The sequence below is a fragment of the Hyla sarda genome, unplaced genomic scaffold (assembly GCF_029499605.1).
Source record: "Hyla sarda isolate aHylSar1 unplaced genomic scaffold, aHylSar1.hap1 scaffold_131, whole genome shotgun sequence".
NCBI classification, from domain to species: domain Eukaryota; kingdom Metazoa; phylum Chordata; class Amphibia; order Anura; family Hylidae; genus Hyla; species Hyla sarda.
The window spans coordinates 35849-55513 of NW_026607934.1; the positions used below are offsets into that span (position 1 = coordinate 35849).

At 46.3% G+C, this 19665-nt stretch overlaps 9 non-coding genes across 9 annotated transcripts; all 9 read right to left on the reverse strand.

Annotated features, from left to right (window-relative positions):
* Positions 1 to 693: 693 nt before the first annotated feature.
* On the reverse strand, positions 694 to 884 carry LOC130305326 (U2 spliceosomal RNA). Its single transcript, XR_008854924.1, has one exon. It is a non-coding gene; the product is annotated as a U2 spliceosomal RNA (small nuclear RNA).
* Positions 885 to 2978: 2094 nt separating this feature from the next.
* LOC130305271 (U2 spliceosomal RNA) lies at positions 2979 to 3169 on the reverse strand. Its single transcript, XR_008854869.1, has one exon. It is a non-coding gene; the product is annotated as a U2 spliceosomal RNA (small nuclear RNA).
* Positions 3170 to 5232: 2063 nt separating this feature from the next.
* On the reverse strand, positions 5233 to 5423 carry LOC130305282 (U2 spliceosomal RNA). The gene has a single exon (XR_008854880.1). It is a non-coding gene; the product is annotated as a U2 spliceosomal RNA (small nuclear RNA).
* A 2093-nt stretch (positions 5424 to 7516) lies between these two features.
* LOC130305327 (U2 spliceosomal RNA) lies at positions 7517 to 7707 on the reverse strand. The gene has a single exon (XR_008854925.1). It is a non-coding gene; the product is annotated as a U2 spliceosomal RNA (small nuclear RNA).
* Positions 7708 to 9801: 2094 nt separating this feature from the next.
* Positions 9802 to 9992, reverse strand: LOC130305341 (U2 spliceosomal RNA). Its single transcript, XR_008854940.1, has one exon. It is a non-coding gene; the product is annotated as a U2 spliceosomal RNA (small nuclear RNA).
* A 2101-nt stretch (positions 9993 to 12093) lies between these two features.
* LOC130305295 (U2 spliceosomal RNA) lies at positions 12094 to 12284 on the reverse strand. The gene has a single exon (XR_008854894.1). It is a non-coding gene; the product is annotated as a U2 spliceosomal RNA (small nuclear RNA).
* Positions 12285 to 14379: 2095 nt separating this feature from the next.
* LOC130305342 (U2 spliceosomal RNA) lies at positions 14380 to 14570 on the reverse strand. Its single transcript, XR_008854941.1, has one exon. It is a non-coding gene; the product is annotated as a U2 spliceosomal RNA (small nuclear RNA).
* A 2092-nt stretch (positions 14571 to 16662) lies between these two features.
* Positions 16663 to 16853, reverse strand: LOC130305307 (U2 spliceosomal RNA). Its single transcript, XR_008854906.1, has one exon. It is a non-coding gene; the product is annotated as a U2 spliceosomal RNA (small nuclear RNA).
* A 2095-nt stretch (positions 16854 to 18948) lies between these two features.
* On the reverse strand, positions 18949 to 19139 carry LOC130305319 (U2 spliceosomal RNA). Its single transcript, XR_008854918.1, has one exon. It is a non-coding gene; the product is annotated as a U2 spliceosomal RNA (small nuclear RNA).
* Between the last annotated feature and the right edge of the window lie 526 nt (positions 19140 to 19665).

Here is a 19665-nt window from a genome sequence, read left to right on the forward strand (position 1 = left end):
CTCGCACCTTCTGATGCATCAGGTAGGTGCACAATAGCATAGCCTAACCCTCTGTACTTTGGTCTATATTGATGCGGGACATAGACAGCCAGCTGATGACCAATCCATTAGTGCAATGGATGGCTGGAAGCATTTGTCTTTGCCTTTGCAATACCACAGAAGCAATGCATGGTCAATGTACAGCAATGACACACCTGTGTGAACAGCCAGGAGACCCCCCCCCCCCCCCCATGTTATGTTACATAGTTACATAGTTAGTACGGTCGAAAAAAGACATATGTCCATCAAGTTCAACCAGGGAATTAAGGGGTAGGGGTGTGGCGCGATATTGGGGAAGGGATGAGATTTTATATTTCTTCATAAGCATTAATCTTATTTTGTCAATTAGGAACATTCAGCACCCACCCGCTATCAAGGCAGCTGCCTATCATGTCATGCCCTACCTGCACAGGTGTGCTGGCTACTCAAATGATCCAATTAAGGAGGCCATTTAGTCAGCAGCAGCAGAAGTCCTGTGCCTGGACGCTCCAACAGCGGCCAGACACAAGCAGAAGCAGAAGCAGCAGAAGCAGCAGCAGCACCACCTTTTGTTTTTTGGCTGCAGCAGCAGCAAGGCCCACAGGGCTGGCTAGCTGGCTAGCCAGCAAGCAGGTAGCAATGAAAGTAGGAATCTTTCTTTTTAACCCTGTAAGGGGGTGGTGCACTGTACCCAAAGATACTGCCATATCGGGTCAATGCATAGGGCGACGGAAGCAAGCTTCGAAATCGGCCCCCGTTCTCAAAAATCCATTTAATATATGGTCCCCAGATAGGGGACGTATCAGATATTAAACTGATAAGAACAGATACTACACTTGATCTTAGCCAAAAGGCCGAGAAGCGATAACCGTGAAAGGGGCGGGCCCAACAAGGTGCCCTTCATGGGCACTATCACTGCTTGCTGTCAGGGAGGCTGCCAGACAATTTTCCATGCACACTCTGGGCTGGGGGGCAGTCAACCACCAGTACACACAGCAGAACCTAAACCCATACCATTATTGCTAAGCAGCAAGACAGGGGCCCATTGCACTCCCACGGGGCCTTTTTAAATGCAATCCATAACCCGGATTTGCCAGGAACCCTTCTTACTCCTCCTACTTGCATGTGACACTGGGCTTAGGATCTGCATAGGAAACACACACACAAGCACACACCTACCTTTGTTGCCTGCAGATGCCTCCTTGGCTGTCCCCAAACGGTATCAAACCAACACCCACGGGAAGCTGTAAGCATAGAGGACATGCCTGCACCCCATTGGACTTACCTGTGTGGGTTAAATCCGGGTTATTTGACAACCTATGGCGGTGATGGTTCTGCTCAGGCAGAGCAGTGCTGATGCTCCTCATAAAGCTGTCGCTGCTGTGAAGGTTCTAGGTGACATCACAAATCCCTATGGTTACATACACAACAAAGCTGGGTTGTTGTTGTTTACACTCTGCAAGGCCTGTGGAAGTGAGTGACATCATAGCACTGTAGTTCTGAGGGTTCTAGATGGATGCAACAATCTCCTGTTGCTTCTATGAAGGCCATAATAGACGACATCACCAAACAGCTCCATAGTCACATACACAGCAAAGGAGAGATGTTGTTTACACCTAGTGATGTCAGTGGTATTGAGTGACATCACAGCACAGTGCTAAGGCTCCTGGGCCTGGACACAGCAGCGGCTGCAATATCTCAACGGAGAATACGTTTATATATATGTGTGTGTGTGCGCGTATATATATATATATATATATATATATATATATATATATATATATATATTCTCCGCCGAAATCACTTTTAAACCCATTTCCACCTTTTTTTCCCTTCTCTTCCTCTTACTTTTTTTTCACGTTTTTTTACGTTTTTCTCCTTTTCGCCTCTTTTCTGGGCGTATTATTCTTCTTTTTCTTCTTTTTTTTCGTCTAATGCATACCCCATCAGTGCAGCAATGCTTATTCAATACCGCCAGCAGATGGAGACACTGAGGGATAATTTTCTAAGGATTTATACTGATTTTTCCTGTCTGAATTTGTCGCACAGAAAGTTGCAGGCCAAATATGTGTGACATTTCTGCGACTTTAGCTTCTAGAGCATTTTTACAACATTATACATAGGTGCTGAATACATAAAAAGCGACTGTTCAGCGACAGACAAGTCGCATCGGCTGAAAGTAGGCCAGAATGTCAGTCCATGTTGGAGCAGGTTTAGATACAGTCTAAAGTATAGATCTCAAAGTCTGTGCACAGAATTTAGCAAGGGCCTCGCACCTTCTGATGCATCAGGTAGGTGCACAATAGCATAGCCTAACCCTCTGTACTTTGGTCTATATTGATGCGGGACATAGACAGCCAGCTGATGACCAATCCATTAGTGCAATGGATGGCTGGAAGCATTTGTCTTTGCCTTTGCAATACCACAGAAGCAATGCATGGTCAATGTACAGCAATGACACACCTGTGTGAACAGCCAGGAGACCCCCCCCCCCCCCATGTTATGTTACATAGTTACATAGTTAGTACGGTCGAAAAAAGACATATGTCCATCAAGTTCAACCAGGGAATTAAGGGGTAGGGGTGTGGCGCGATATTGGGGAAGGGATGAGATTTTATATTTCTTCATAAGCATTAATCTTATTTTGTCAATTAGGAACATTCAGCACCCACCCGCTATCAAGGCAGCTGCCTATCATGTCATGCCCTACCTGCACAGGTGTGCTGGCTACTCAAATGATCCAATTAAGGAGGCCATTTAGTCAGCAGCAGCAGAAGTCCTGTGCCTGGACGCTCCAACAGCGGCCAGACACAAGCAGAAGCAGAAGCAGCAGAAGCAGCAGCAGCACCACCTTTTGTTTTTTGGCTGCAGCAGCAGCAAGGCCCACAGGGCTGGCTAGCTGGCTAGCCAGCAAGCAGGTAGCAATGAAAGTAGGAATCTTTCTTTTTAACCCTGTAAGGGGGTGGTGCACTGTACCCGAAGATACTGCCATATCGGGTCAATGCATAGGGCGACGGAAGCAAGCTTCGAAATCGGCCCCCGTTCTCAAAAATCCATTTAATATATGGTCCCCAGATAGGGGACGTATCAGATATTAAACTGATAAGAACAGATACTACACTTGATCTTAGCCAAAAGGCCGAGAAGCGATAACCGTGAAAGGGGCGGGCCCAACAAGGTGCCCTTCATGGGCACTATCACTGCTTGCTGTCAGGGAGGCTGCCAGACAATTTTCCATGCACACTCTGGGCTAGGGGGCAGTCAACCACCAGTACACACAGCAGAACCTAAACCCATACCATTATTGCTAAGCAGCAAGACAGGGGCCCATTGCACTCCCACGGGGCCTTTTTAAATGCAATCCATAACCCGGATTTGCCAGGAACCCTTCTTACTCCTCCTACTTGCATGTGACACTGGGCTTAGGATCTGCATAGGAAACACACACACAAGCACACACCTACCTTTGTTGCCTGCAGATGCCTCCTTGGCTGTCCCCAAACGGTATCAAACCAACACCCACGGGAAGCTGTAAGCATAGAGGACATGCCTGCACCCCATTGGACTTACCTGTGTGGGTTAAATCCGGGTTATTTGACAACCTATGGCGGTGATGGTTCTGCTCAGGCAGAGCAGTGCTGATGCTCCTCATAAAGCTGTCGCTGCTGTGAAGGTTCTAGGTGACATCACAAATCCCTATGGTTACATACACAACAAAGCTGGGTTGTTGTTGTTTACACTCTGCAAGGCCTGTGGAAGTGAGTGACATCATAGCACTGTAGTTCTGAGGGTTCTAGATGGATGCAACAATCTCCTGTTGCTTCTATGAAGGCCATAATAGACGACATCACCAAACAGCTCCATAGTCACATACACAGCAAAGGAGAGATGTTGTTTACACCTAGTGATGTCAGTGGTATTGAGTGACATCACAGCACAGTGCTAAGGCTCCTGGGCCTGGACACAGCAGCGGCTGCAATATCTCAACGGAGAATACGTTTATATATATGTGTGTGTGTGCGCGTATATATATATATATATATTTCTCCGCCGAAATCACTTTTAAACCCATTTCCACCTTTTTTTCCCTTCTCTTCCTCTTACTTTTTTTTCACGTTTTTTTACGTTTTTCTCCTTTTCGCCTCTTTTCTGGGCGTATTATTCTTCTTTTTCTTCTTTTTTTTCGTCTAATGCATACCCCATCAGTGCAGCAATGCTTATTCAATACCGCCAGCAGATGGAGACACTGGGGGATAATTTTCTAAGGATTTATACTGATTTTTCCTGTCTGAATTTGTCGCACAGAAAGTTGCAGGCCAAATATGTGTGACATTTCTGCGACTTTAGCTTCTAGAGCATTTTTACAACATTATACATAGGTGCTGAATACATAAAAAGCGACTGTTCAGCGACAGACAAGTCGCATCGGCTGAAAGTAGGCCAGAATGTCAGTCCATGTTGGAGCAGGTTTAGATACAGTCTAAAGTATAGATCTCAAAGTCTGTGCACAGAATTTAGCAAGGGCCTCGCACCTTCTGATGCATCAGGTAGGTGCACAATAGCATAGCCTAACCCTCTGTACTTTGGTCTATATTGATGCGGGACATAGACAGCCAGCTGATGACCAATCCATTAGTGCAATGGATGGCTGGAAGCATTTGTCTTTGCCTTTGCAATACCACAGAAGCAATGCATGGTCAATGTACAGCAATGACACACCTGTGTGAACAGCCAGGAGACCCCCCCCCCCCCCCATGTTATGTTACATAGTTACATAGTTAGTACGGTCGAAAAAAGACATATGTCCATCAAGTTCAACCAGGGAATTAAGGGGTAGGGGTGTGGCGCGATATTGGGGAAGGGATGAGATTTTATATTTCTTCATAAGCATTAATCTTATTTTGTCAATTAGGAACATTCAGCACCCACCCGCTATCAAGGCAGCTGCCTATCATGTCATGCCCTACCTGCACAGGTGTGCTGGCTACTCAAATGATCCAATTAAGGAGGCCATTTAGTCAGCAGCAGCAGAAGTCCTGTGCCTGGACGCTCCAACAGCGGCCAGACACAAGCAGAAGCAGCAGAAGCAGCAGCAGCACCACCTTTTGTTTTTTGGCTGCAGCAGCAGCAGCAAGGCCCACAGGGCTGGCTAGCTGGCTAGCCAGCAAGCAGGTAGCAATGAAAGTAGGAATCTTTCTTTTTAACCCTGTAAGGGGGTGGTGCACTGTACCCGAAGATACTGCCATATCGGGTCAATGCATAGGGCGACGGAAGCAAGCTTCGAAATCGGCCCCCGTTCTCAAAAATCCATTTAATATATGGTCCCCAGATAGGGGACGTATCAGATATTAAACTGATAAGAACAGATACTACACTTGATCTTAGCCAAAAGGCCGAGAAGCGATAACCGTGAAAGGGGCGGGCCCAACAAGGTGCCCTTCATGGGCACTATCACTGCTTGCTGTCAGGGAGGCTGCCAGACAATTTTCCATGCACACTCTGGGCTGGGGGGCAGTCAACCACCAGTACACACAGCAGAACCTAAACCCATACCATTATTGCTAAGCAGCAAGACAGGGGCCCATTGCACTCCCACAGGGCCTTTTTAAATGCAATCCATAACCCGGATTTGCCAGGAACCCTTCTTACTCCTCCTACTTGCATGTGACACTGGGCTTAGGATCTGCATAGGAAACACACACACAAGCACACACCTACCTTTGTTGCCTGCAGATGCCTCCTTGGCTGTCCCCAAACGGTATCAAACCAACACCCACGGGAAGCTGTAAGCATAGAGGACATGCCTGCACCCCATTGGACTTACCTGTGTGGGTTAAATCCGGGTTATTTGACAACCTATGGCGGTGATGGTTCTGCTCAGGCAGAGCAGTGCTGATGCTCCTCATAAAGCTGTCGCTGCTGTGAAGGTTCTAGGTGACATCACAAATCCCTATGGTTACATACACAACAAAGCTGGGTTGTTGTTGTTTACACTCTGCAAGGCCTGTGGAAGTGAGTGACATCATAGCACTGTAGTTCTGAGGGTTCTAGATGGATGCAACAATCTCCTGTTGCTTCTATGAAGGCCATAATAGACGACATCACCAAACAGCTCCATAGTCACATACACAGCAAAGGAGAGATGTTGTTTACACCTAGTGATGTCAGTGGTATTGAGTGACATCACAGCACAGTGCTAAGGCTCCTGGGCCTGGACACAGCAGCGGCTGCAATATCTCAACGGAGAATACGTTTATATATATGTGTGTGTGTGCGCGTATATATATATATATATATATATATATATATATATATATATATATATTTCTCCGCCGAAATCACTTTTAAACCCATTTCCACCTTTTTTTCCCTTCTCTTCCTCTTACTTTTTTTTCACGTTTTTTTACGTTTTTCTCCTTTTCGCCTCTTTTCTGGGCGTATTATTCTTCTTTTTCTTCTTTTTTTTCGTCTAATGCATACCCCATCAGTGCAGCAATGCTTATTCAATACCGCCAGCAGATGGAGACACTGGGGGATAATTTTCTAAGGATTTATACTGATTTTTCCTGTCTGAATTTGTCGCACAGAAAGTTGCAGGCCAAATATGTGTGACATTTCTGCGACTTTAGCTTCTAGAGCATTTTTACATTATACATAGGTGCTGAATACATAAAAAGCGACTGTTCAGCGACAGACAAGTCGCATCGGCTGAAAGTAGGCCAGAATGTCAGTCCATGTTGGAGCAGGTTTAGATACAGTCTAAAGTATAGATCTCAAAGTCTGTGCACAGAATTTAGCAAGGGCCTCGCACCTTCTGATGCATCAGGTAGGTGCACAATAGCATAGCCTAACCCTCTGTACTTTGGTCTATATTGATGCGGGACATAGACAGCCAGCTGATGACCAATCCATTAGTGCAATGGATGGCTGGAAGCATTTGTCTTTGCCTTTGCAATACCACAGAAGCAATGCATGGTCAATGTACAGCAATGACACACCTGTGTGAACAGCCAGGAGACCCCCCCCCCCCCCCCCATGTTATGTTACATAGTTACATAGTTAGTACGGTCGAAAAAAGACATATGTCCATCAAGTTCAACCAGGGAATTAAGGGGTAGGGGTGTGGCGCGATATTGGGGAAGGGATGAGATTTTATATTTCTTCATAAGCATTAATCTTATTTTGTCAATTAGGAACATTCAGCACCCACCCGCTATCAAGGCAGCTGCCTATCATGTCATGCCCTACCTGCACAGGTGTGCTGGCTACTCAAATGATCCAATTAAGGAGGCCATTTAGTCAGCAGCAGCAGAAGTCCTGTGCCTGGACGCTCCAACAGCGGCCAGACACAAGCAGAAGCAGAAGCAGCAGAAGCAGCAGCAGCACCACCTTTTGTTTTTTGGCTGCAGCAGCAGCAAGGCCCACAGGGCTGGCTAGCTGGCTAGCCAGCAAGCAGGTAGCAATGAAAGTAGGAATCTTTCTTTTTAACCCTGTAAGGGGGTGGTGCACTGTACCCAAAGATACTGCCATATCGGGTCAATGCATAGGGCGACGGAAGCAAGCTTCGAAATCGGCCCCCGTTCTCAAAAATCCATTTAATATATGGTCCCCAGATAGGGGACGTATCAGATATTAAACTGATAAGAACAGATACTACACTTGATCTTAGCCAAAAGGCCGAGAAGCGATAACCGTGAAAGGGGCGGGCCCAACAAGGTGCCCTTCATGGGCACTATCACTGCTTGCTGTCAGGGAGGCTGCCAGACAATTTTCCATGCACACTCTGGGCTGGGGGGCAGTCAACCACCAGTACACACAGCAGAACCTAAACCCATACCATTATTGCTAAGCAGCAAGACAGGGGCCCATTGCACTCCCACGGGGCCTTTTTAAATGCAATCCATAACCCGGATTTGCCAGGAACCCTTCTTACTCCTCCTACTTGCATGTGACACTGGGCTTAGGATCTGCATAGGAAACACACACACAAGCACACACCTACCTTTGTTGCCTGCAGATGCCTCCTTGGCTGTCCCCAAACGGTATCAAACCAACACCCACGGGAAGCTGTAAGCATAGAGGACATGCCTGCACCCCATTGGACTTACCTGTGTGGGTTAAATCCGGGTTATTTGACAACCTATGGCGGTGATGGTTCTGCTCAGGCAGAGCAGTGCTGATGCTCCTCATAAAGCTGTCGCTGCTGTGAAGGTTCTAGGTGACATCACAAATCCCTATGGTTACATACACAACAAAGCTGGGTTGTTGTTGTTTACACTCTGCAAGGCCTGTGGAAGTGAGTGACATCATAGCACTGTAGTTCTGAGGGTTCTAGATGGATGCAACAATCTCCTGTTGCTTCTATGAAGGCCATAATAGACGACATCACCAAACAGCTCCATAGTCACATACACAGCAAAGGAGAGATGTTGTTTACACCTAGTGATGTCAGTGGTATTGAGTGACATCACAGCACAGTGCTAAGGCTCCTGGGCCTGGACACAGCAGCGGCTGCAATATCTCAACGGAGAATACGTTTATATATATGTGTGTGTGTGCGCGTATATATATATATATATATATATATATATATATATATATATATATATATTTCTCCGCCGAAATCACTTTTAAACCCATTTCCACCTTTTTTTCCCTTCTCTTCCTCTTACTTTTTTTTCACGTTTTTTTACGTTTTTCTCCTTTTCGCCTCTTTTCTGGGCGTATTATTCTTCTTTTTCTTCTTTTTTTTCGTCTAATGCATACCCCATCAGTGCAGCAATGCTTATTCAATACCGCCAGCAGATGGAGACACTGAGGGATAATTTTCTAAGGATTTATACTGATTTTTCCTGTCTGAATTTGTCGCACAGAAAGTTGCAGGCCAAATATGTGTGACATTTCTGCGACTTTAGCTTCTAGAGCATTTTTACAACATTATACATAGGTGCTGAATACATAAAAAGCGACTGTTCAGCGACAGACAAGTCGCATCGGCTGAAAGTAGGCCAGAATGTCAGTCCATGTTGGAGCAGGTTTAGATACAGTCTAAAGTATAGATCTCAAAGTCTGTGCACAGAATTTAGCAAGGGCCTCGCACCTTCTGATGCATCAGGTAGGTGCACAATAGCATAGCCTAACCCTCTGTACTTTGGTCTATATTGATGCGGGACATAGACAGCCAGCTGATGACCAATCCATTAGTGCAATGGATGGCTGGAAGCATTTGTCTTTGCCTTTGCAATACCACAGAAGCAATGCATGGTCAATGTACAGCAATGACACACCTGTGTGAACAGCCAGGAGACCCCCCCCCCCCCATGTTATGTTACATAGTTACATAGTTAGTACGGTCGAAAAAAGACATATGTCCATCAAGTTCAACCAGGGAATTAAGGGGTAGGGGTGTGGCGCGATATTGGGGAAGGGATGAGATTTTATATTTCTTCATAAGCATTAATCTTATTTTGTCAATTAGGAACATTCAGCACCCACCCGCTATCAAGGCAGCTGCCTATCATGTCATGCCCTACCTGCACAGGTGTGCTGGCTACTCAAATGATCCAATTAAGGAGGCCATTTAGTCAGCAGCAGCAGAAGTCCTGTGCCTGGACGCTCCAACAGCGGCCAGACACAAGCAGAAGCAGAAGCAGCAGAAGCAGCAGCAGCACCACCTTTTGTTTTTTGGCTGCAGCAGCAGCAAGGCCCACAGGGCTGGCTAGCTGGCTAGCCAGCAAGCAGGTAGCAATGAAAGTAGGAATCTTTCTTTTTAACCCTGTAAGGGGGTGGTGCACTGTACCCGAAGATACTGCCATATTGGGTCAATGCATAGGGCGACGGAAGCAAGCTTCGAAATCGGCCCCCGTTCTCAAAAATCCATTTAATATATGGTCCCCAGATAGGGGACGTATCAGATATTAAACTGATAAGAACAGATACTACACTTGATCTTAGCCAAAAGGCCGAGAAGCGATAACCGTGAAAGGGGCGGGCCCAACAAGGTGCCCTTCATGGGCACTATCACTGCTTGCTGTCAGGGAGGCTGCCAGACAATTTTCCATGCACACTCTGGGCTGGGGGGCAGTCAACCACCAGTACACACAGCAGAACCTAAACCCATACCATTATTGCTAAGCAGCAAGACAGGGGCCCATTGCACTCCCACGGGGCCTTTTTAAATGCAATCCATAACCCGGATTTGCCAGGAACCCTTCTTACTCCTCCTACTTGCATGTGACACTGGGCTTAGGATCTGCATAGGAAACACACACACAAGCACACACCTACCTTTGTTGCCTGCAGATGCCTCCTTGGTTGTCCCCAAACGGTATCAAACCAACACCCACGGGAAGCTGTAAGCATAGAGGACATGCCTGCACCCCATTGGACTTACCTGTGTGGGTTAAATCCGGGTTATTTGACAACCTATGGCGGTGATGGTTCTGCTCAGGCAGAGCAGTGCTGATGCTCCTCATAAAGCTGTCGCTGCTGTGAAGGTTCTAGGTGACATCACAAATCCCTATGGTTACATACACAACAAAGCTGGGTTGTTGTTGTTTACACTCTGCAAGGCCTGTGGAAGTGAGTGACATCATAGCACTGTAGTTCTGAGGGTTCTAGATGGATGCAACAATCTCCTGTTGCTTCTATGAAGGCCATAATAGACGACATCACCAAACAGCTCCATAGTCACATACACAGCAAAGGAGAGATGTTGTTTACACCTAGTGATGTCAGTGGTATTGAGTGACATCACAGCACAGTGCTAAGGCTCCTGGGCCTGGACACAGCAGCGGCTGCAATATCTCAACGGAGAATACGTTTATATATATGTGTGTGTGTGCGCGTATATATATATATATATATATATATATATATATATATATATATATATATTTCTCCGCCGAAATCACTTTTAAACCCATTTCCACCTTTTTTTCCCTTCTCTTCCTCTTACTTTTTTTTCACGTTTTTTTACGTTTTTCTCCTTTTCGCCTCTTTTCTGGGCGTATTATTCTTCTTTTTCTTCTTTTTTTTCGTCTAATGCATACCCCATCAGTGCAGCAATGCTTATTCAATACCGCCAGCAGATGGAGACACTGGGGGATAATTTTCTAAGGATTTATACTGATTTTTCCTGTCTGAATTTGTCGCACAGAAAGTTGCAGGCCAAATATGTGTGACATTTCTGCGACTTTAGCTTCTAGAGCATTTTTACAACATTATACATAGGTGCTGAATACATAAAAAGCGACTGTTCAGCGACAGACAAGTCGCATCGGCTGAAAGTAGGCCAGAATGTCAGTCCATGTTGGAGCAGGTTTAGATACAGTCTAAAGTATAGATCTCAAAGTCTGTGCACAGAATTTAGCAAGGGCCTCGCACCTTCTGATGCATCAGGTAGGTGCACAATAGCATAGCCTAACCCTCTGTACTTTGGTCTATATTGATGCGGGACATAGACAGCCAGCTGATGACCAATCCATTAGTGCAATGGATGGCTGGAAGCATTTGTCTTTGCCTTTGCAATACCACAGAAGCAATGCATGGTCAATGTACAGCAATGACACACCTGTGTGAACAGCCAGGAGACCCCCCCCCCCCCCCCCCCCATGTTATGTTACATAGTTACATAGTTAGTACGGTCGAAAAAAGACATATGTCCATCAAGTTCAACCAGGGAATTAAGGGGTAGGGGTGTGGCGCGATATTGGGGAAGGGATGAGATTTTATATTTCTTCATAAGCATTAATCTTATTTTGTCAATTAGGAACATTCAGCACCCACCCGCTATCAAGGCAGCTGCCTATCATGTCATGCCCTACCTGCACAGGTGTGCTGGCTACTCAAATGATCCAATTAAGGAGGCCATTTAGTCAGCAGCAGCAGAAGTCCTGTGCCTGGACGCTCCAACAGCGGCCAGACACAAGCAGAAGCAGAAGCAGCAGAAGCAGCAGCAGCACCACCTTTTGTTTTTTGGCTGCAGCAGCAGCAAGGCCCACAGGGCTGGCTAGCTGGCTAGCCAGCAAGCAGGTAGCAATGAAAGTAGGAATCTTTCTTTTTAACCCTGTAAGGGGGTGGTGCACTGTACCCGAAGATACTGCCATATCGGGTCAATGCATAGGGCGACGGAAGCAAGCTTCGAAATCGGCCCCCGTTCTCAAAAATCCATTTAATATATGGTCCCCAGATAGGGGACGTATCAGATATTAAACTGATAAGAACAGATACTACACTTGATCTTAGCCAAAAGGCCGAGAAGCGATAACCGTGAAAGGGGCGGGCCCAACAAGGTGCCCTTCATGGGCACTATCACTGCTTGCTGTCAGGGAGGCTGCCAGACAATTTTCCATGCACACTCTGGGCTGGGGGGCAGTCAACCACCAGTACACACAGCAGAACCTAAACCCATACCATTATTGCTAAGCAGCAAGACAGGGGCCCATTGCACTCCCACGGGGCCTTTTTAAATGCAATCCATAACCCGGATTTGCCAGGAACCCTTCTTACTCCTCCTACTTGCATGTGACACTGGGCTTAGGATCTGCATAGGAAACACACACACAAGCACACACCTACCTTTGTTGCCTGCAGATGCCTCCTTGGCTGTCCCCAAACGGTATCAAACCAACACCCACGGGAAGCTGTAAGCATAGAGGACATGCCTGCACCCCATTGGACTTACCTGTGTGGGTTAAATCCGGGTTATTTGACAACCTATGGCGGTGATGGTTCTGCTCAGGCAGAGCAGTGCTGATGCTCCTCATAAAGCTGTCGCTGCTGTGAAGGTTCTAGGTGACATCACAAATCCCTATGGTTACATACACAACAAAGCTGGGTTGTTGTTGTTTACACTCTGCAAGGCCTGTGGAAGTGAGTGACATCATAGCACTGTAGTTCTGAGGGTTCTAGATGGATGCAACAATCTCCTGTTGCTTCTATGAAGGCCATAATAGACGACATCACCAAACAGCTCCATAGTCACATACACAGCAAAGGAGAGATGTTGTTTACACCTAGTGATGTCAGTGGTATTGAGTGACATCACAGCACAGTGCTAAGGCTCCTGGGCCTGGACACAGCAGCGGCTGCAATATCTCAACGGAGAATACGTTTATATATATGTGTGTGTGTGCGCGTATATATATATATATATATATATATATATATATATATATATATATATATTTCTCCGCCGAAATCACTTTTAAACCCATTTCCACCTTTTTTTCCCTTCTCTTCCTCTTACTTTTTTTTCACGTTTTTTTACGTTTTTCTCCTTTTCGCCTCTTTTCTGGGCGTATTATTCTTCTTTTTCTTCTTTTTTTTCGTCTAATGCATACCCCATCAGTGCAGCAATGCTTATTCAATACCGCCAGCAGATGGAGACACTGGGGGATAATTTTCTAAGGATTTATACTGATTTTTCCTGTCTGAATTTGTCGCACAGAAAGTTGCAGGCCAAATATGTGTGACATTTCTGCGACTTTAGCTTCTAGAGCATTTTTACAACATTATACATAGGTGCTGAATACATAAAAAGCGACTGTTCAGCGACAGACAAGTCGCATCGGCTGAAAGTAGGCCAGAATGTCAGTCCATGTTGGAGCAGGTTTAGATACAGTCTAAAGTATAGATCTCAAAGTCTGTGCACAGAATTTAGCAAGGGCCTCGCACCTTCTGATGCATCAGGTAGGTGCACAATAGCATAGCCTAACCCTCTGTACTTTGGTCTATATTGATGCGGGACATAGACAGCCAGCTGATGACCAATCCATTAGTGCAATGGATGGCTGGAAGCATTTGTCTTTGCCTTTGCAATACCACAGAAGCAATGCATGGTCAATGTACAGCAATGACACACCTGTGTGAACAGCCAGGAGACCCCCCCCCCCCCCATGTTATGTTACATAGTTACATAGTTAGTACGGTCGAAAAAAGACATATGTCCATCAAGTTCAACCAGGGAATTAAGGGGTAGGGGTGTGGCGCGATATTGGGGAAGGGATGAGATTTTATATTTCTTCATAAGCATTAATCTTATTTTGTCAATTAGGAACATTCAGCACCCACCCGCTATCAAGGCAGCTGCCTATCATGTCATGCCCTACCTGCACAGGTGTGCTGGCTACTCAAATGATCCAATTAAGGAGGCCATTTAGTCAGCAGCAGCAGAAGTCCTGTGCCTGGACGCTCCAACAGCGGCCAGACACAAGCAGAAGCAGAAGCAGCAGAAGCAGCAGCAGCACCACCTTTTGTTTTTTGGCTGCAGCAGCAGCAAGGCCCACAGGGCTGGCTAGCTGGCTAGCCAGCAAGCAGGTAGCAATGAAAGTAGGAATCTTTCTTTTTAACCCTGTAAGGGGGTGGTGCACTGTACCCGAAGATACTGCCATATTGGGTCAATGCATAGGGCGACGGAAGCAAGCTTCGAAATCGGCCCCCGTTCTCAAAAATCCATTTAATATATGGTCCCCAGATAGGGGACGTATCAGATATTAAACTGATAAGAACAGATACTACACTTGATCTTAGCCAAAAGGCCGAGAAGCGATAACCGTGAAAGGGGCGGGCCCAACAAGGTGCCCTTCATGGGCACTATCACTGCTTGCTGTCAGGGAGGCTGCCAGACAATTTTCCATGCACACTCTGGGCTGGGGGGCAGTCAACCACCAGTACACACAGCAGAACCTAAACCCATACCATTATTGCTAAGCAGCAAGACAGGGGCCCATTGCACTCCCACGGGGCCTTTTTAAATGCAATCCATAACCCGGATTTGCCAGGAACCCTTCTTACTCCTCCTACTTGCATGTGACACTGGGCTTAGGATCTGCATAGGAAACACACACACAAGCACACACCTACCTTTGTTGCCTGCAGATGCCTCCTTGGTTGTCCCCAAACGGTATCAAACCAACACCCACGGGAAGCTGTAAGCATAGAGGACATGCCTGCACCCCATTGGACTTACCTGTGTGGGTTAAATCCGGGTTATTTGACAACCTATGGCGGTGATGGTTCTGCTCAGGCAGAGCAGTGCTGATGCTCCTCATAAAGCTGTCGCTGCTGTGAAGGTTCTAGGTGACATCACAAATCCCTATGGTTACATACACAACAAAGCTGGGTTGTTGTTGTTTACACTCTGCAAGGCCTGTGGAAGTGAGTGACATCATAGCACTGTAGTTCTGAGGGTTCTAGATGGATGCAACAATCTCCTGTTGCTTCTATGAAGGCCATAATAGACGACATCACCAAACAGCTCCATAGTCACATACACAGCAAAGGAGAGATGTTGTTTACACCTAGTGATGTCAGTGGTATTGAGTGACATCACAGCACAGTGCTAAGGCTCCTGGGCCTGGACACAGCAGCGGCTGCAATATCTCAACGGAGAATACGTTTATATATATGTGTGTGTGTGCGCGTATATATATATATATATATATATATATATATATATATATATATATTTCTCCGCCGAAATCACTTTTAAACCCATTTCCACCTTTTTTTCCCTTCTCTTCCTCTTACTTTTTTTTCACGTTTTTTTACGTTTTTCTCCTTTTCGCCTCTTTTCTGGGCGTATTATTCTTCTTTTTCTTCTTTTTTTTCGTCTAATGCATACCCCATCAGTGCAGCAATGCTTATTCAATACCGCCAGCAGATGGAGACACTGGGGGATAATTTTCTAAGGATTTATACTGATTTTTCCTGTCTGAATTTGTCGCACAGAAAGTTGCAGGCCAAATATGTGTGACATTTCTGCGACTTTAGCTTCTAGAGCATTTTTACAACATTATACATAGGTGCTGAATACATAAAAAGCGACTGTTCAGCGACAGACAAGTCGCATCGGCTGAAAGTAGGCCAGAATGTCAGTCCATGTTGGAGCAGGTTTAGATACAGTCTAAAGTATAGATCTCAAAGTCTGTGCACAGAATTTAGCAAGGGCCTCGCACCTTCTGATGCATCAGGTAGGTGCACAATAGCATAGCCTAACCCTCTGTACTTTGGTCTATATTGATGCGGGACATAGACAGCCAGCTGATGACCAATCCATTAGTGCAATGGATGGCTGGAAGCATTTGTCTTTGCCTTTGCAATACCACAGAAGCAATGCATGGTCAATGTACAGCAATGACACACCTGTGTGAACAGCCAGGAGACCCCCCCCCCCCCCCATGTTATGTTACATAGTTACATAGTTAGTACGGTCGAAAAAAGACATATGTCCATCAAGTTCAACCAGGGAATTAAGGGGTAGGGGTGTGGCGCGATATTGGGGAAGGGATGAGATTTTATATTTCTTCATAAGCATTAATCTTATTTTGTCAATTAGGAACATTCAGCACCCACCCGCTATCAAGGCAGCTGCCTATCATGTCATGCCCTACCTGCACAGGTGTGCTGGCTACTCAAATGATCCAATTAAGGAGGCCATTTAGTCAGCAGCAGCAGAAGTCCTGTGCCTGGACGCTCCAACAGCGGCCAGACACAAGCAGAAGCAGAAGCAGCAGAAGCAGCAGCAGCACCACCTTTTGTTTTTTGGCTGCAGCAGCAGCAAGGCCCACAGGGCTGGCTAGCTGGCTAGCCAGCAAGCAGGTAGCAATGAAAGTAGGAATCTTTCTTTTTAACCCTGTAAGGGGGTGGTGCACTGTACCCGAAGATACTGCCATATCGGGTCAATGCATAGGGCGACGGAAGCAAGCTTCGAAATCGGCCCCCGTTCTCAAAAATCCATTTAATATATGGTCCCCAGATAGGGGACGTATCAGATATTAAACTGATAAGAACAGATACTACACTTGATCTTAGCCAAAAGGCCGAGAAGCGATAACCGTGAAAGGGGCGGGCCCAACAAGGTGCCCTTCATGGGCACTATCACTGCTTGCTGTCAGGGAGGCTGCCAGACAATTTTCCATGCACACTCTGGGCTGGGGGGCAGTCAACCACCAGTACACACAGCAGAACCTAAACCCATACCATTATTGCTAAGCAGCAAGACAGGGGCCCATTGCACTCCCACGGGGCCTTTTTAAATGCAATCCATAACCCGGATTTGCCAGGAACCCTTCTTACTCCTCCTACTTGCATGTGACACTGGGCTTAGGATCTGCATAGGAAACACACACACAAGCACACACCTACCTTTGTTGCCTGCAGATGCCTCCTTGGCTGTCCCCAAACGGTATCAAACCAACACCCACGGGAAGCTGTAAGCATAGAGGACATGCCTGCACCCCATTGGACTTACCTGTGTGGGTTAAATCCGGGTTATTTGACAACCTATGGCGGTGATGGTTCTGCTCAGGCAGAGCAGTGCTGATGCTCCTCATAAAGCTGTCGCTGCTGTGAAGGTTCTAGGTGACATCACAAATCCCTATGGTTACATACACAACAAAGCTGGGTTGTTGTTGTTTACACTCTGCAAGGCCTGTGGAAGTGAGTGACATCATAGCACTGTAGTTCTGAGGGTTCTAGATGGATGCAACAATCTCCTGTTGCTTCTATGAAGGCCATAATAGACGACATCACCAAACAGCTCCATAGTCACATACACAGCAAAGGAGAGATGTTGTTTACACCTAGTGATGTCAGTGGTATTGAGTGACATCACAGCACAGTGCTAAGGCTCCTGGGCCTGGACACAGCAGCGGCTGCAATATCTCAACGGAGAATACGTTTATATATATGTGTGTGTGTGCGCGTATATATATATATATATATATATATATATATATATATATATATATATATTTCTCCGCCGAAATCACTTTTAAACCCATTTCCACCTTTTTTTCCCTTCTCTTCCTCTTACTTTTTTTTCACGTTTTTTACGTTTTTCTCCTTTTCGCCTCTTTTCTGGGCGTATTATTCTTCTTTTTCTTCTTTTTTTTCGTCTAATGCATACCCCATCAGTGCAGCAATGCTTATTCAATACCGCCAGCAGATGGAGACACTGGGGGATAATTTTCTAAGGATTTATACTGATTTTTCCTGTCTGAATTTGTCGCACAGAAAGTTGCAGGCCAAATATGTGTGACATTTCTGCGACTTTAGCTTCTAGAGCATTTTTACAACATTATACATAGGTGCTGAATACATAAAAAGCGACTGTTCAGCGACAGACAAGTCGCATCGGCTGAAAGTAGGCCAGAATGTCAGTCCATGTTGGAGCAGGTTTAGATACAGTCTAAAGTATAGATCTCAAAGTCTGTGCACAGAATTTAGCAAGGGCCTCGCACCTTCTGATGCATCAGGTAGGTGCACAATAGCATAGCCTAACCCTCTGTACTTTGGTCTATATTGATGCGGGACATAGACAGCCAGCTGATGACCAATCCATTAGTGCAATGGATGGCTGGAAGCATTTGTCTTTGCCTTTGCAATACCACAGAAGCAATGCATGGTCAATGTACAGCAATGACACACCTGTGTGAACAGCCAGGAGACCCCCCCCCCCCCCCATATTATGTTACATAGTTACATAGTTAGTACGGTCGAAAAAAGACATATGTCCATCAAGTTCAACCAGGGAATTAAGGGGTAGGGGTGTGGCGCGATATTGGGGAAGGGATGAGATTTTATATTTCTTCATAAGCATTAATCTTATTTTGTCAATTAGGAACATTCAGCACCCACCCGCTATCAAGGCAGCTGCCTATCATGTCATGCCCTACCTGCACAGGTGTGCTGGCTACTCAAATGATCCAATTAAGGAGGCCATTTAGTCAGCAGCAGCAGAAGTCCTGTGCCTGGACGCTCCAACAGCGGCCAGACACAAGCAGAAGCAGAAGCAGCAGAAGCAGCAGCAGCACCACCTTTTGTTTTTTGGCTGCAGCAGCAGCAAGGCCCACAGGGCTGGCTAGCTGGCTAGCCAGCAAGCAGGTAGCAATGAAAGTAGGAATCTTTCTTTTTAACCCTGTAAGGGGGTGGTGCACTGTACCCGAAGATACTGCCATATCGGGTCAATGCATAGGGCGACGGAAGCAAGCTTCGAAATCGGCCCCCGTTCTCAAAAATCCATTTAATATATGGTCCCCAGATAGGGGACGTATCAGATATTAAACTGATAAGAACAGATACTACACTTGATCTTAGCCAAAAGGCCGAGAAGCGATAACCGTGAAAGGGGCGGGCCCAACAAGGTGCCCTTCATGGGCACTATCACTGCTTGCTGTCAGGGAGGCTGCCAGACAATTTTCCATGCACACTCTGGGCTGGGGGGCAGTCAACCACCAGTACACACAGCAGAACCTAAACCCATACCATTATTGCTAAGCAGCAAGACAGGGGCCCATTGCACTCCCACGGGGACTTTTTAAATGCAATCCATAACCCGGATTTGCCAGGAACCCTTCTTACTCCTCCTACTTGCATGTGACACTGGGCTTAGGATCTGCATAGGAAACACACACACAAGCACACACCTACCTTTGTTGCCTGCAGATGCCTCCTTGGCTGTCCCCAAACGGTATCAAACCAACACCCACGGGAAGCTGTAAGCATAGAGGACATGCCTGCACCCCATTGGACTTACCTGTGTGGGTTAAATCCGGGTTATTTGACAACCTATGGCGGTCATGGTTCTGCTCAGGCAGAGCAGTGCTGATGCTCCTCATAAAGCTGTCGCTGCTGTGAAGGTTC